Source organism: Lepisosteus oculatus, chromosome 1 (genome assembly GCF_040954835.1).
Source record: "Lepisosteus oculatus isolate fLepOcu1 chromosome 1, fLepOcu1.hap2, whole genome shotgun sequence".
Lineage (NCBI taxonomy): Eukaryota > Metazoa > Chordata > Actinopteri > Semionotiformes > Lepisosteidae > Lepisosteus > Lepisosteus oculatus.
The window spans coordinates 52,622,983-52,641,072 of record NC_090696.1 but is presented as its reverse complement, the minus strand read 5'-3'; positions in this window follow the sequence as shown (position 1 = coordinate 52,641,072).

Genomic DNA, 18,090 nt, shown 5'->3' with positions numbered 1-18,090 from the left:
TAAGGGGCATTTTCCGCACTTGATGACATTTCCGAAAACCCCCAAAATATGTAGGACTGTTGCCGTCGCCAGAACTTAATGGTGTTAACTACATGCTACCGAGCGAGAAAGCCGAGTTTTTGGTTTGGTATGAAAAATGCAAGGGAACTGTTTAACTTACAGACTGAACTGAAACGCTATTGCCAACAAGATGTTGCAATTCTAAAAGAAGGTTATGTCAGATTCCGGGACGAGGTCATGAACATGACCAGACAGGCACGTGTGACTGAGTCGGGGGTTGCTTGTGTTGTGTGCATTGACCCCTTTCAGTTTGTGACCATTGCTAGCGTGTGCATGGCCATGTTCAGACTTATGTTTTTACAGGAAGAGACGATCGCGTTGCTACCCCATGACAATTACCACAACCAGCAAAACAGATTTTCTACACCCAGCATTCAATGGCTTATGTACATTGAATACACAGAGCATGTTAAAATCCAACACGCGCATGTTAACCACACCTGGCGAGTTCAAGGTCGGACCATATTTTCTGGATGGTTATGCCGTAATTGATGGAGTGCAGACAGCTTTTGAGTTAAATGGTTACTTTTTTCATGGTTTAGTGTTTGTTATTGTGAAAACAATTTTAATCCGCTGACAAATATTACTTTTGGTTGGTTGTACAGAAAGACATTGGTGAAAATTAATTTTCTCAAAATGAGAGGCTTTAACGTGCGTGTTTTGTGGGAGCACGAGTTCAGAGACATGCTTGTTGAAAATGGAGACTTGAAGAAATTTCTTGCAGCTGCTCAGTTACCAGAGCCTCTGCAACCACACGATTCGATTTTTAGGGGGAGAACAAATGCCATTTGTTTGCATTACACAGCTAGACCCGGTGAAAAAATTCATCACTATGATTTCACCAGTCTGTATCCGTTTGTGAACAAAACTAAAAAATACCCACTGGGTCACCCCAGAATAATTTATAACAACTTTGGAGATTTAGAACGGTATTTCGGTTTAGCGAAGGTGAAAGTTTATCCACCCAGATGTTTGTACTTTCCTGTTCTTCCAACCAAAATTGACAAAAAACTGTTTTTCACACTGTGTCGTACGTGCGCTGAAACAAAACAGACCACTCCCGTGAGTACAGTGATGAAGATCGCACTTTGACTGGTGTCTGTTTGACTGTGCCCGTTTTGATCCGTCTTTATTTCAATAGTGATGGTGTTTAAATGGTCGATGCTTACAAGCACGTAATGGGGCTTGTCATACAATACTGTGACGAATTCACCATCCACTCCTTTGAAGGGCACACAACACAAAAGCAGTGCATAGTCGTCGCCTACTAACTGGTGTTCTATGATATCTGTGTACATATATATGGTGTTAAATCCAGCAGTCATATCGACGGGGTACGGTGATTTAACACTTCCGACACCCGATTTGAAACCCAACACCCTCGCCAGACGGTTATGCATGTACATAACAAGCTGGTTATCACCAACAATCCTTACAGACTGGCTAATGGGATTGCATTTAAAACTTACATTAGTTAACTTCGATTTCATGAACAAGCTGATCAATGTTGCTGTAGTACCCACTAGGTAAGGTACATGTCCATATAGTCACGAGCTCTTCGCTGACGAACAGAAAATCTTCATCTTGATCAAACGTGTTTAGCATATGCGGATAGTGCAGCTCGACCAGCCCCACTTCCCAGCTCCCGTCCAGGTCAATCGCCTTTGCTAGATACTCTGTGAAGTACATGCTGGTGTTCTTTGGAAACATCTTTGAGGATGAATTACTGGCCAGTGTAACATAGAAGCCATTGGGGTTCATTTTTCAGCACCTCTATATGTCTCTGACCTCGGAAGCCGTTATCCAACTATTGAATTTATCGCTCCAGCCGCGCCACTTTACCAGAAGCTGTTTGTTTTTACCACGCCCCCTGGCTGCTAAAATCTTTTGGATGCAATAGACGTTCTCAGCATTGGGGTTTATCTTCTGTAGCTCTTCTGCATAGAAGGTGCCCTTAATGTCATTGCATGCATAGTCCTGCAGTTTGTAATAGGGTCTCAGAGCCGAGGTCCACTCTTTGACAATGAAAATTTCATCTGTGAAGGTCTGTTCATACCCCTTCTCAAACACACCCTTTATTTTGGACACCCCCACACACGATCACCCACAATAAATGAAAACTTTGACGTTTTTCTCTTAAAGTGTTGTAAAGGGAGTTGTCGGTCGTAACAGAAGCCGGGGTTCATTTAATAGTTGTGTGGTAACTATGATTATAGGAGTAAATAAGATCAGATAGGACGTTGATATATCGAAAGGTGTTTTTGTGTGTCAGGTACCTCCACATTTTTGTTTTAATAGTTCTGTTAAACCTCTCTACCACACTAGCCTTTTACATTGCTGGCCATAAGGAAATGTTCAATATTCTCACCAAAAATTTTGGAAGGTCCTGTTAAGAAATTATTTTCCCTCATCCGTTTGTAGCTTTTAGGAGTACGACCCTCTTGAAGTATATTTCGGAAAGCGCTTGTCATGCCCCCTCAGGACTTGGTTTTCAGTGGCATGACCCAGGCGTATTTAGACAGCATGTCTGTACATGTTAAGATGTAACAGAAGCCATCGTTGAACTTGCAGTACTCTCTCACGTCCACCAAGTCGGCCTGCCACTGCCAATCCATTTCGGATACCGGCGTCCTGTTTCTCTTAAAGTGCACACGCGCTGGCTTGTGCAGCGTATAAGCGAGCTGGCCAGACAACCACTCTGCCACCGGGCCGCGGCTGATGCTGCTCACACCCCAGGAACTTGCGGCACTCACCAGACTCACCACATCGCCGTAACTCCCCGATTCCCTAGGGTTATAATAGAGCATGCTCAACCCCACGGCAGACATGATCGCCTTCCAACCCTCGTCACTAATACGTGCTTTATCCACTTATTTATAAATCGAGGGCATGTGGTGGCGGGCATTTGGACCCTGAGGCTCAGGACCAGCTTAGTGGGGTCGGGGGGGACATCTGCGCCATAACAATGCACCATTTGCTGAAAAAGGGGGCGTGGCACCTGTCAAAAAATGTTGATGAAAGGTGTCGCTTTATACTACTTACGATACAAGAAGGTGCTCACATAACTGTCTACAAGAAAGTTTAAAGGTACTGTACCAACAAATTTGGTACTTTTAATTACTCGGTGTAACTGTTACGTCCCAGTGTGTGTTCTGTGTGTGTGTTTTTCTGTTATGTCCACGCTGCTGACCCTTGATTGTTCTCCCTTCCCCATTGGCCTACCATTACGCCACACTTTCAGTATAACATCATCATCAATTAGCTCTCAGCCAATCAGAACACCTTGTTTTGTCATTACCTTGCCCTAACATGTTACATGTTCAACCTATGTGTTCTTTTGTACCCTGTTCCTGTTGATTACTCTTGTTTTTCCTTATTTGTATTCCTGGTTCATTTGTGTTTTGTGTGATCTTTTGTATATAAGGTTAGTTTAGGTTGTTGGGTACACTTTACACACTTAGTTGATTTTGTATTAGTACACTAGTTTAGTACGGGTGAGTGCTATTTGTCTTTGTGTTTTGGGTAGTCAGTGCAGGTTAGCTAGGGTGTTGAAGACGCTGAAGACCGTGTGTTTCGGGTTTTCTTTTGTAGTTAGATTAGCTTTCCCTCACTGTCTTAGCCAGCTCCATTTTGTTTGTTATTTTCTTTCCTTTGGCACCACTCTAGTTCCTTACCCTTATCACGCTTCCTAGTCCCTTACCAAAACTCTCCTGCTTCCAAAAGAATTATCCTAAATGTTACACCCCTTTACCCCTAGACACTTGGGGAAAGGCTCCCCTCAGAAGTCAGTGACAAAAACAACGGGTGCAATTTGTTTTAGTGCAAACTTCTTCTCGCGAATTGTAATTGTAATCTATATTCACAACTCTAACAATATTTTTCAAGTTTCACTTAGCATGTGTAATGATCATTATAATGTTCTCAACAACTGAAGCTTTCAAAGAGGTCTTCGCTGAAGATGCAAAAAATACTCTATATCAGAAATCAGTTCAACTCTGACGCTGGAGTCAAATTATCACAGATCATAATTCATTATTCTTGCCGCTAGATGGCGTACGAACACAATACCAATTTTATTTGTTCCCAAATTTAGCAAGGAGCTATAGCACCTTATTTATCACCTTATTTGAAATCAGCTGTTGGATCCTGTCTGCCAAGAATTTTAGGATTTCATTGCAGAGACCAGGTTGGAGCTAAGTATTTGAACCTTGCTAAGAGAGTTTTATAATCTGTGTTTTTTAGGCAACATGTTATAATATATATACCAAAAAAAAACATGTTAATATAGTAGTTCAGGTGGGTAGCTGCGTCAGCATGCGTAGGCTGCAAAGGAACAAGTAATAGGTTTATTCCATGCTGAAAAAAGCAAGAGGAAAGAGGACACAACATTTTAGCCATGGAGGAGGAGTGAGAGGCAGGAGCAGGGGACAGAAAGAGAGGCCAATCAAGAGGTGTGAAGTCAGAATGGGTGCAGAGAGGTGTGAAATGAAACTACCAATGAATGGAGAAAATTTAAAAGAACAGTAGTCTGTCATTAAGGGAAGGGAGAATGTGTGATCCTAGCTGCAGAATAATTTTAGTTTCGGTGGTCTTTCTGATGTATGAGTTCGGAAAACTGTCTTTAAGAACACAGACGGAGGGATTAGAGTGGTCATGGCCGTCAGAGGTGAAATGAGAAACAATGGGCTTGGAGAGATCTTTAATCTTCACAGCCCTGACATGTTCTCTGAAGCGGTCTCCGAGTCTCCTTCCTGTTTCTCCAATGTAGATGGCTGGGCATTTACTGCAAGAGATACAGTAACTGTAAGAGAGGTTTTCATTAACGACAGACTACTGTTCTTTTACATTTTCTCCATTCATTGGTAGTTTCATTTCACACCTCTCTGCACCCATTCTGACTTCACACCTCATGATTGGCCTCTCTTTCTGCCCCCTGCTCCCGCCTCTCACTCCTCCTCCCTCCCAACCTTTGTTCTCCCGCTACATTACCCTTGCCTACTGCCCTGTCTCTCTCACACCTGAAGAAGGCTCCACGGCCGAAACGTTGTGTCCTCTTTCTTTTTTCTTTTTTCAGCATGGAATAAACCTATTACATGTTAATATAGTGTACATAATATTTACTATTACTACAGCAGGCAAGTCATATTCCTATGTCTTTACACCAACAAGCCACTTGACAACTTGAGCTATAACTGAACAGGGCAGGCAACATGTTTCCGATTATAAATCAAGCCTTTGTGATAAGCAGGCTGTCCTGGCTCATGCTTTAACACAAACTAAGGCCACTTTAAATGAGCTCCACTTTGACACCTGCAGTGTCGACTGGTATCAACACTTCTCACCAGCAAACAAGGAAAGAGCTACATCACTGTATAGAAGATTTTAACCTGTTGGATATTTCAAGATTTAGAAACCCTGAACTCAAGGCTTTCTCTTGTTATTCAGACCCTTATCAAACTTTTTCTCAAATAGACTATTTCTTGATATCCGTAGAATTATTACCTAAAATTTCAAAATGCTGGTATGATAGCATAATTATTTCAGACCATGCATGTGTTTCATTTAACTATTTCCAAACTTTCTCAGAGGACCTTCTAGGTGGCGTTTTCAAACAACTTGGTTGAAAGATCCGGACTTTTTTAAATTTCTTGAAGCACAAATAGATTTATTTTTTGAGGTATATGCAACTCAAACTTCAGCTTGTGTGAGATGGGAAGCATTTAAAGCATTTCTTAGGGGTCAAATGATTAGCTATACAAGCACTAAATTTAAAGCCTCCCAATTCGAAATGAAAAGATTAGAGAATAGAGAAAAAGAACTAGAGATGGTGGACTGTTTGGATCATTTTTTAGATCATCCTTGTTCCTTGTTGGAAGGTATCCTGTCTGTTTGACATGTTTGACGTGGTGTAATAAGAACAACTTATTAACACCAACTGCGTGTAAGAATAGACAACACTACCAGTGATCTACAGCAGGAACTAATCAAGGGGGTTCATACAGAGACACTGAGAGACTGGATCCTTCAGTGTGTTAAGACTGTAACGAGAAAGGAATTTATACAAACAAAACACTTAACAAAGATCTTACTACAGCAGTCAAGTCGTATGCCTAAGCCTTTACACCAACACGCCACTTGACAACTTGAGCTATAACTGAACAGGGCAGGCAAAAAGTTTCCGATTATAAGTCAATCCTCTGTGATAAGCAAGTTATCCTGACTCATACTCTAACACAAACAAGGGCCACTTTAAATGAGCTCCACTTTGACTCCTGCAGTGATGAAATGCCCAACAGTCAGTGCCTTTGTCCACAACCCCAATGCAGGAAGGCCTGTTTGGTGAAACCCTGGTTAAAGGTTACCAGTCAGTCATATAAAGATAATAAATAAATGAGGAACATGAGTAATCAAAAAGGATACTACAACTGAAGATATTGCAAATAATCACCAGCTGTGACCACTGTATTTAGAAGTGAGGAAAGATACAAGATGTTAACTTTAAGTCTTTTCTGCAAGAAGATTAGACTTCTAAGCAACAGGAGTTTATGGCAGGAAAGGGAGAACTGATAAGGATTCCAGATGCCAACTAGAAACCCCTGGGGACTTAATCCCTGACCATTTGGCCAAAATACCATGACCCCCCCTTTCTACCATAATACCAAGTGATGTCAGAAGCGGAAAGAAAATACTATATAAATTAAAAGTTTGTACCAGCACTTTGAACAATACTTCGGTTATGTTGTTTCTTGCGGGAAACAAGACTGCAAAAAACTCATCTATTAACTTCATTCTCGGTATCCAGAACCTTATTCTTTTCTGTTACAACAGAAGGTACAGTATTTCCTTGTGTACTCCTCTTTCTTACTTTAAACCTCGCAACCTGACAATCAACTACATGACTACAACCATTGTTGTCAGGACCTCCACACATACATACACCAGTAACAACTGTCCCCCTGTAACAAGATTATGCAGACTCCACAGACAGAGACCAGTACCAGTGACCCACTGCAATGTATTGTTCTCTATCCATGATAACTATTGCACTCCCTTTGTCTGCTGGTTTTATGACTATATGTTTGTTTTCCTTCAAATGTTTTAAGGCTATGGTTTCCTCTTTTGTTATGTTGTTTGAGTCCCTGTATGGTTGGAGTTTTCGTAGAATTCTGTTGTCCTCTTGAATTATTTCCTGGATTTCTGGTGGCAGTTGGTTTTCACCTGGTTCCCAGCTGGATTTAGGCAGGAAGGGAACCCTTTTTGTTTCGGCGTCTTTATCCTCAAAGAAGGCGGTCAGTTTAAGTCAACGGTGATATTGTTGGATTTCGCTTTTCAGTCTGGTTTTCTGGCCCTTCTTTGTCCCCACTGTGGGGACAAATGCTAAGCCTTTATTGAGGAGGTTTATTTGTTTAGTTGTGGCATGGAAGTTGTTGCTTAGATTTACAATATTTTTGTTATTCTTTTCCCCCTCTTGTTCTGTGGCTTTGGGGCTTACCAGTATAAATATGTTGCTAATATAGTATGTACTTCTGGCCCCAGCAGTTACAGTGGGATGCTAAAGGTTGCACAAACGCGTTTCTATATATATTATATATACCTGGGTATATATTAAGAATGTATAACTTGGGGTTAGGAGGCAATTTCTTACCAATAATCTGTATATACCTATACTTGAAAATTATTTTATTCTGTGTAATGTTCAAGATAATGCACCTAATTATTGATTTCATATGTGAAAATTAGATCTTTGTTTAAGTGTTTTGTTTGTATAAATTCCTTTTTTTGTTACAGTGTTAACATACTGAATGATCCAGTCTCTCAGTGTCTCTTTATGAACCCCCTTAATTAGTTCCTGCTGTAGATCACTGGTAGTGTTCTCTGTTTGTGTGGAGTCTGCGTGTTCTTACACGCAGTTGGTGTTAATAAGTTGGTGTTCTTATTACACCACATCAAACATGTCAAACAGACAGGATACCTTCCAACAAGGAACCAGGATGATATACATAATTATCCAAACAGTCCACCATCTACAAAGCACAGAAGTTTCCGGAGGGGAGAACCAGGCACCCGCCAGCCTACAACAGAAGACAGAGGAACTCAAGCGCCTCATAAAACCTGCCAACCCAATCGAACTAACATGTTTAAAGCTGGTAAGCAATGCCAAAAATTGGCTCCACACCACACTGCAGATCCTTGAAGAGCACTACGAGGAAACGTCTCTGTCCAGACGACTGGAGGATCTGGAGCTTCCCCGCTGGGAACAAGCTTTCGCGGAAAATACAGAAGGACACGTTGGAACATACACAAGCTATCATTACTGCTACGCTTAGCAACAAGGAATCCACTATCCCCAGGTCTCCAAACAGATTCCAAATACTTGACACACTAACCAGGGAAGAGATAATGGTGTGTGGGGGGTAATAGTCAGGTTCTGAGTCAGTGTTAGGGTTAGAATCAGGGTTGGGGTTAAGATCAGAGTTAATGTCAGGGTTAGGATTAGGGTTGGGGTTGGGGTTAGGGCTGAGTTTAGGGTCAGAGCTAGAGTCCTGGGAGAGGTGTACCCTGGTGGTGCTGTTTGGGATAAAGATTCCAGTTAGGGTGTTTCTCTTGGTTCCGTCTTTCTGTTGGCTTATACACAAATTCATCATCGACATGTTTATGTTTTACATGGTGGAGTAACACAACTGAATGTGGGAGTTTGTGGAGGAATACACGTGATGCTTAGCTGTCCCACATGCTTTCTTTTGGAAGTGCTAATTGGGAGGTGCTCCTTAATTCTCGTGATATTGTCACTAAATCTTCTGCATTGCTGTAAATATGAGTGGATAAGGTGACAAGAATGTGTCTAAGAGGTATGTTGGTGATAACATTTCAGATGGTGAACTTTTTTTCAAAGGTAAAGTTCTAAATTTACTGTAGTATTATTTTTTTATTGTAGCACCCTCGCCTGGTGTCTTGGCGGAAGCACACCCAGATAATTATTGTGCATCGTGGTGGAGGCTGGAAATCACTATCGGGGGATGGTCTGGGCCTGCAGGCTAACCTTAGATATGTAAATAGTGTTTATTTTAGGAAATTGTACTTGGCTTTGTTGGTTGATGTTCACCCGTTTTCTTCCCAAGACCATATCCACCCTAATTTGTGTACACGCTCCCTTTTTCTGCCCTTGTGTGTTTAAAGGTCGATTGAAGGGTTAATGGTTTCTGTTGCCTAATAATAGGGTGATGGAGGCCTGTAATATAAAGTGCATAAGTATCTAAATGTCTCATTGTTGCCCATGTGAAACTTTGTATAAGTGTTACATTATACATTTAATCTGTTTAAACTGTGTAAATATTTTTATTAGGATAACTGATAAACTTGGTAAAGCTTTGGCCAGGCGTTTTAGTTAGGCTTTAAGTGGTCTGTCACTCACTCTGAAAAGAACAACAGAATGATCACAAACTCCCAGGGGCTTCTTAGTTAGCCCAAGATCTTATCAAGAAGCCAGGATATCGTCTGCAGCAACAGGCCTGGGTAGACTGCTCCATACCTTGACTACTCTCGGTGTATACAAGTATAAGGAAATATTATTGTGCTGCCCTGCCCCAGATCTGCCCCTGTCCTCTGCCCCTGCCCCTCTTACCCAGCTCTTTCAAACCCTGGCTATTGCTGGCCAGCTCCCCTAGCTTGACCAGCGTGTTGAAGTAGTCCTTGGCGATGGCGGTGACCCCTGTGGGAGAGAGAGGTGAGGTTAAAGTGGTGATTTGGCTCTGGTGAGGTACTTTCTCATACTGGTGGACCAGGTGTGTTTTTGGACAAAAAACACTGACAAAGTCCAGTCACAGGGATCTAGAGTCTTCTAGTCCCATTGGACACTGACACAGCCCAGTCACAGGACTAGACTCTTCTAGTCCCTGTGGACACACTGACCCAGCCCAGTCACAGGACAGTAAGGACGATATTCATGGAAAAGTGAGGAGAGCAGGGAAAGAAGTGAATTATCACAGCAGAAGCAGAGTCCTGTCACTCTCGTGTTTGTTGAGTCTTTGAGGGTCTCGGGCTCCTCTCACCTTGTAGAATCACAACCGTTTCCCCCTAAATAAATTAGAGAAAGTGATGAAGTGAGCATGTTTTCTGAATGAGCAACACCAACAATAATGAAGTACCTACTGCATACATGCCACATAAGTATGCTTTTAACCTTTAGCAATGGTCCATCAACTTTTAGCTACATGCTTTTAGTTACTGGCTGGGCTGGGCGAAAACACACAGTGGGGAAAGCTTTTACCAAGCATACCAACATAAGCAAAATAAGGCCGGTGGGAGATTCTTAACGTTGTTATCGATACATTTTCAATATACCGCCCAGCCCTATCTAAGAGTGTTTTTTTTGTCATCACACCTTAAGATTTTCTACATACTTTAACATTGGGACTTGGGACTTTCAAGTCAGAAAGTCAGAAAGTCCCAAGAGCTCAAGAAGCCGGGAGATCGATTCCAGCAACAGGCCTGGGCAGACTACTCAATACCTCGACTTCTCTCAGCGTATGTATAAGGAAATATTATTGTGCTGTCCCTGCCCCTCTTACTCAGCTCTTTCAAACCCTGGCTGTCGCTGGCCAGCTCCCCCAGCTTGACCAGTGATTAAGTGATTAAGTGAGCATGTTTTCTGAATGAGCAACACAAAAAATAATAAAGTACCTACTGCATACATGCCACATAAGTGTGCTGTTAACCTTTATCAATGGTCCATCAACATGCTTTAAGCTGTACCATACAGTATAATTTACTTTATCTTTTTAAGTTGTAATGTTTTTAATTTTATTGGGGGGAGGGGGGTCATGGGGGGAAATTTCAATTTCACGCATAAGGTAGAGTGAAACAGCTGTAAGGGTTCTCAGGGTCTAATTTGTCATTACAACAACAAAACAACAGTTGCCATTACAAGCCCCAAATAGCGCTTCACATACATCCAAAAATGTTTTTACTTACTGCCTGTTGAGTCGGGAGTTGCCTGTGGTGTATACGACTCAGATATTATGAACAATGTTCAGAATTTATCCAGATACACAAATTCATGCATTCCATTAAATAAATTGCAGCCATTACATGAATAAACATTCTTATATTTAGGGAGGAGTTACTATGTTAGTTAATTGGGTTAGGTGTTTTCTTTTAATTTTTAACCATGTTCTCAAAAATATATTGCTTGTGTACTCCTTTCATTGGTGAAGAGACACCAGATTCCAAATTACTGGTGGTACAACATGAGAGCCCATATTCAAATTTTTAGGTATTAGTTTCAATAACAAAATAATTTACAAATAAAAAACAAAATTTATAGCACGAGCATAATAATATAATGATCATAAACTTTACACTTATTCATTTTTGAAGTACAAAGTGTTTACCCTACCTCAAATATATGATTAAAACTGTTCAAATACCAAGTATTCATTACAGAAAGCAGCGGAGACAGTTATATTGCAAATAAAAAATGTATTTCGAAGAGTATGGGACATTTTGAATCAATAAAGACGTTAAAATTAAATTAAAAAGCAGATGTCGTTATTTTGACACTGACAGAGCCCAGTCGCAGGACAGTAAGGATGATATTCATGGAAAAGTGAGAAGAGCAGGGAAAGAAGTGAATTATCACAGCAGAAGCAGAGTCCTGTCCCTGTCGTGTTTGTTGAGTCCTTGTGGGTCTCAGGCTTCTCTCACCTTGTAGACATTTCCAGTCATCTTGTTCACCTCGTCCGAGCGAGACATTGCTGCCTGACTTCCACAGGGACACCGAGTTCCTGTCACCCCAAACCTGCAGGGAGAGCATGGAGATAGTATTGACAGATGCAAGTGTGCATTTTACAGATAACTATTCATATTGCTTCTAAACACCCTGAAGTATTTTTAAGTCACAACGTTTACAGAGCTAAAATACATAAAAAGTATGTATTTTACGCTTTTATTAACAGGCCATTTTTGCAATTAAAGTTACAATGAATTTGTTAGCACTGTAATATGACTATACCAATTCATTGTCAAGTCACGAATTTCCAAATGAGTTGTCTTTTGGCACCGATAATATACAAGTTTTCATACAAGTTTAAAAGCATTATGAAGATCCAACAAGATCTTTAGAATTTTATATTTTAATAACCTTCACAGTTTTTATTCTCATGGCACCTCACTCCATATTACCCTTGTTGTGATGCATTTACTCCAACCTCTTAAACCCATACGTGCGTGCACGTTCTTCTGGAATGTTATGCAAAGTGCGCGGAATATTTAAAGAATATTTAAAGACAAACCCTGTGTGGTATTTTAAAGATTTTGAATCTATCATTTTGTAATAAAATGTTAACTTCAGAGTAACTCGTAAAACTACTAAACAATCTTAAAGCAGCTTGGAATTGTTAGAAGTAACAAGTTTCATTAGCTAAAGACAAAGTCCCTTTTTCGCGTTGACTCCAGCATTTCAGATTTGAATACGAAAGTACGAAAAATAATCATGCTCCCATTACTTGTGGTAACGGTAAGTTTACGGTTTCTTTGCTTCATCATTTTCGCTCAAACACTACAACTCAAAAAGGCAATCAAACTTATCAAACCGCAGCTTTACAAATTTTAATTATACTGGTAGTTTGTATTATATTGCGTCTCAAGAGGAAAAATGTCCAATGTACAAAAAATGTACAACGTGGCATAAGGTAGGAACGTGATTTGTCCCCAGAAAATAAAAACATCGCGCAAGGTTTGCTTTCGGGATGTTTATGTTCGGAAGAACTATTGGCGGGAATATGAGAAAGCTAAATATAACAAATGAAACATCACAAAATAAGCAAAATATGGTTGATCTTTAGAAATGAATTATGCAACTTGCAATTGCAGAAAAGAAGGAAGGCATACGTTTTCGTCGGAGCCTCCGACTAAATACCAGATAGGACCTAACACGAAGATTATGCCGGTAAAGACTATTTTATACAATATTTTACTGTTGAACAGTATGTTACAAGGCAACTTGCTTCCATTTTCATTTGTTCAATTTTGGATTTTATTTCACTATCTATTGCTGCAGGATTATTTTGAATATGAATGAAAATTATGAAAAGAAGGAAAATTTGTTTTTGGTTGCAGTAACTGTGTTGCCTGAGAACCAATCATGACAGAAACCTACTAGATTGAATTCCTCTATGAATCAATTGTTTTTCTCTGTGTAACATTTCTCGGGCCTACTCGATAAATACCTCATCTTCCAACTTTGTGTTGCAGCAAGTGCTCCTTCCAGTGTTGTACTACGATACAAGAAGGTGCTCACGTGACTGTCGACAAGAAGTCGACAAGTTTAAAGGTACCAACAAACTCTGTAATTTTAATTACTTGACAAAAACAATGGGTGCAATTTCTTTCTGTGCAATCTTCTTCTTGCGAATTGTAATTGTAATCTATATTCACAACTCAAACAATATTTTTCAAGTTTCACTTAGCATGTGTAATGATCATTATAACGTTCTCGACAACTGAAGCTTTCAAAGAGGTTTTCACTGAAAATACTGTATATCAGAAATCAGTTCAACTCTGACGCTGGGGTCAAATTATCACAGATCACAATTCATTATTCTTGCCGCTAGATGGCGTAAGAACGCAATACCAATTTGATTAGTTCCTGAATTTAGGAAGGAGCTATAGCACCTTATTTTTCACCTTATTTGAAATCAGCTGTTGGATACTGTCTGCCAAGAATTTTAGGATTTTGTTGGAGCTAGACCAAGTTGGAGCTAAGTATTTGAACCTTGCTAAGAGAGCTTTATATTCTGTGTTTTTTAGGCAACATGTTATAATATATATACAAAAAAACATGTTAATATAGTGTACAAAATATTTTCTATTACTACAGCAGGCAAGTCGTATTCCTAAGCCTTTGCACCAACAAGCCACTTGACAACTTGAGCTATAACTGAACAGGGCAGGCAAAAAGTTTCCGATTAGAAATCAAGCCTCTGTGATAAGCAGGCTATCCTGGGTCATGCTCTAACACAAACTAGGGCCACTTTAAATGAGCTCCACTTTGACACCTGCAGTGTCGACTGGTATCAACACTTCTCATCAGCAAACAAGGAAAGAGCTACATCACTGTCCAGTAAATTTTAACCTACTGGACATTTGGAGATTTAGAAACCCTGAACTCAAGGCCTTCTCTTGTTATTCAAACTTTTTCTCGAATAGACTATTTCTTGATATCCGTAGCATTATTACCTACAACTTCAAAATGCTGGTATGATAGCATAATTATTTCAGACCATGCGTGTATTTTATTTAACTATCTATGTCCAAAGTTTCTCAGAGGACCTTCTAGGTGGCGTTTTCAAACAACTTGGTTGAAAGATCCGGACATTTTAACATTTCTTGAAGCACAAATAGATTTATTTTTTGGGGTAAATACAAGTCAAACTTCAGCTTGTGTGAGATGGGAAGCATTTTCGTTATACATGCTAGTGAAACTTGAAAATAATATTAGAGTTGTGAGTATAGATTACAATTGCAATATACGAGAAGAAGATTGGACCGAAACAAATTGCACCTGTTGTTTTCATCACATTGAGTAATTAAAAGTACTGAGTTTGTTGGTACTATCTATTACTGCTGAACATAGCTTTGCAAAATAGAGCAGCTTTGTCCTTCCAGTATGAGTCTATAAAACGTCATTTGTGTTCTTATTTTTCATATATAACACTAGGGAATTCTAACTGAAAAGGTTGAAGGTGGGTTAGACTGCAGGTGTCCAGTCACTGGTTCCACAGCAGCTGTCTGTGTGAAGTTTGCATGCTCTGCCCGCGTTCTCATGGGTTTCCTCATGCAGTCCAGTGTTGGTGAGACTGGTGATACTGGCGGGTTTATTTTGTTGTGGGAAAATTGGCTGTGGTGTAAGTTTGTGTCTGTGTGCCCTGTGGGTTAGAGGTATCTCCTTCAGCGTGAACAAACATACTGACTCCACACAGAGAGCACCCCTGGAATCAAACACAGCTCACAAATGGTCTAACAATGTCTCACAATTTAAACATATATTATTGACATGACCATTGTACTTGCTGGTAATGATATTCATAAATAGCCTAAATATAATAAAAAATAAAAAATAAAATAATTATACCATCTGTCGTGGTACCAGATTCTCTCCTAATGACAGGATTGTATTTATACAAAACATTATTTTCAGCTTAAATAAATGCGTTTGTGCATCTTTTGGCATCCCACTGTAACTGCTGTGGCCAGAAGTGCATACTGAGTCAGATATTAGCAACAGTGTTCAGAATTTGGCAAACTGTCATTTTCAGCTCAAATAAACGTATTTCTGAAACTTTGCTATCCCACTGTAACAGCTGTGGTCAGAAGTGCATACTGAGTCAGATATTAGCAACAGTTTTTTGATTAGTAATCAATAATATTAAATTTAGCACTGTAATAAATTGTGCTAATAATAAATTCTATTCTACTCTCAGAATGTAGGGGGGAGGAAGAATGCCTGTTGTCTTTTCACTGATAAACTTGTGTCAAGCTGTCAACAAAAACCAGCTGTCAAAAAAAAGTTTTTTTTTTAAAAAGTCAGTTGTGTGTCCATAATATTGCTATTTTGATATTGCTAATTGCTATTGCTACTGAGTCTCTGTGTAATGTAAATACAGTTTGTCTCCAAATGCACAACCACTTGTATAAATCATAGCCCTGCCAAACTATGCAAATTCCGCTGGAATGGTTGTGTGCAGGAATTGTTCAGTATGGCATCTCCATGTTCAAGTAAACACTGCTCTGTGTGCAAATGCAAATGCATTTAAAAAAAGTTTTTTTTTTAAAAACCCACCTTAAAAGGTGCTATATAAAATAAAGTTTATTATTATTATTAATATTGATGATATTCTTCCTCCCAGGACTTGTAAAATTGTTGTTGTTATTGTTGTTATCCCGTAAAGCACTTTGAGAAGCATACTGTCCAGCATATTGTATGTCATTTCACTTTGACAGATCGTCTTATAATCATTTGTTGATAGAATATCCCCCAAGAGGATATTCCCCCCAAGAGGATATAGAGGATATCCCCCAAGAGGTATCCAGGTAACAGTGAAACAAGCGTACAGTCTGAGGAGATCCCCCATTTTCCATGTAAATAGTTCCCTGGTTCTGCACCCCTTCGTGTCTCTCTCTCTGTCTCTCTGTCTCTCTCGGGCCCGCGCTCTTGGCGGGCTTGTCTTGTGTCTCTCTCTCATCTGGGCGCGGGAGTGCTGCTGGCGGGTGGTGACGGAGAAGAAATAAAGCCCCGGCCGTGGCCAACCCTTCCCACAGCAGGTGGGGTGAAGTGATCCTTCTGGCTTTCTGAAGCGGGGGTAGCATCGCTCAAGGGCGGCCTTCCCCCCTTTAGGCCGCCCCGCTCCCGTTTCCCGACGGCCTCCAGAGTCCCCAGGGCTCCGGAGCCTGGCACTCCTGGGTGATGTGCCCCCTCTCCCCACAGCGGTGGCAGATGACCTGCCGTCGTCGCTCCCCTGGTGTCGCCGCAGTGGCCGTCTCCTCCTCCCTATCTGATTCCCCATGCGCCCCTCTGTTGGTGCCCAACAGTCTCCTTGAATACAGCATCAGCCTGCTCAGCCAGAGCCAGGGCCTGCTCCAAGAGGACCGGCGCGGCCAGCATCACGTGGCGCTGCACATCAGTTGGCGCCAGGGCAAAAAGGAACGCCTGGAATGCTATCTCCCGGTGGGCCTCCTCCGGGAGAGTAAGGTAACCCTGGCAGGCTAAGTAGACCACGTTTGCGGCGACTGGACCCAGCGGCTCTCCCGATTGGCAGCAGCGTTGGGCCAACCTTGCCCACAGCAGTCCCAGCGTCTCCCCTCTCCTGCCAAAACGCCTACGGATGGCCGACGCCGACGCCGCGTAGTTGTACCCCTGGTCCCTGGGTACATCCAGCAACGCCTGGGAGGCCTTCCCCTCCAGGACGGCAGCGAGGTGGCCCACCATCTCCACCTGAGACCAGCCATTTGCCCAGTCCGCCATCTGGAACTGGGCCTCAAACATCTGCCTTGGGATCTCCCCATTATAATGGCTCGGTCTCACCGGTGCAGGCTGGAGCAGGGGTGGCAGGCTGAACCCCGCTGGCCTGGCGTCTCCTTCCTGCCACATGGCCTGAGGCGACCCGGGAAAGGGCCCCCCTTCCACTGAGTAGGTCACCGTGGCATAGCCCTGATAAGGGCTGTGGCCACTGGTGGTGCTTAGGGGTCGTCCCGGCCCCTGGCAGCTGCTGCTTGCCCCCAAAAGGCGCTTTAGGGGGTCACTCGTTTGCTGGGGGAACCGGTGCTTCTCTGAGTCCGACATCATTGGCCGTTCACTGTCCATCCTCCCTTTTCTGACACCATTGTAATGAATTTGAGTTCGTTGAGGACGAACACAGAGACTCAAACTTGTGGAGTTAAAAACTGCGCTTTATTTCTTCTCCGTCACCACCCGCCAGCAGCACTACCGCATCCAGATGAGAGAGAGACACAAGACAAGCCCGCAAAGAGCACGGGCCTGAGAGAGACAGAGAGACAGAGAGAGAGACAGCAAGGGGTGCAGAACCAGGGAACTATTTACATGGAAAACGGGGGATCTCCTCAGACTGTACGCCTGTTTCACTGTTACCTGGATACCTCTTGGGGGATATCCTCTATATCCTCTTGGGGGGAATATCCTCCTGGGGGATATTCTAACAACAAGTGATTATAAGATGATCTGTCAAAGTGCAATGAAATACAATATGCTGGACAGTGTGCTTCTCAAAATGCTTTACGGGATAACAACAGTAACAACGACAATTTTACAAGTCCTGGTAGGAAGAATATAATCAATATTAATAATAATAATAACCTTTATTTTATATAGCGCCTTTAAAGGTGGCCTTTTTTTAAAAAAAAAACTTTTTTAAATGCATTTGCATTTGCACACAGAGCAGTGTTTACTTAAACATGGAGATGCCATACTGAATAATTCCTGCACACAACCATTGCAGCAGAATTTGCATCGTTTGG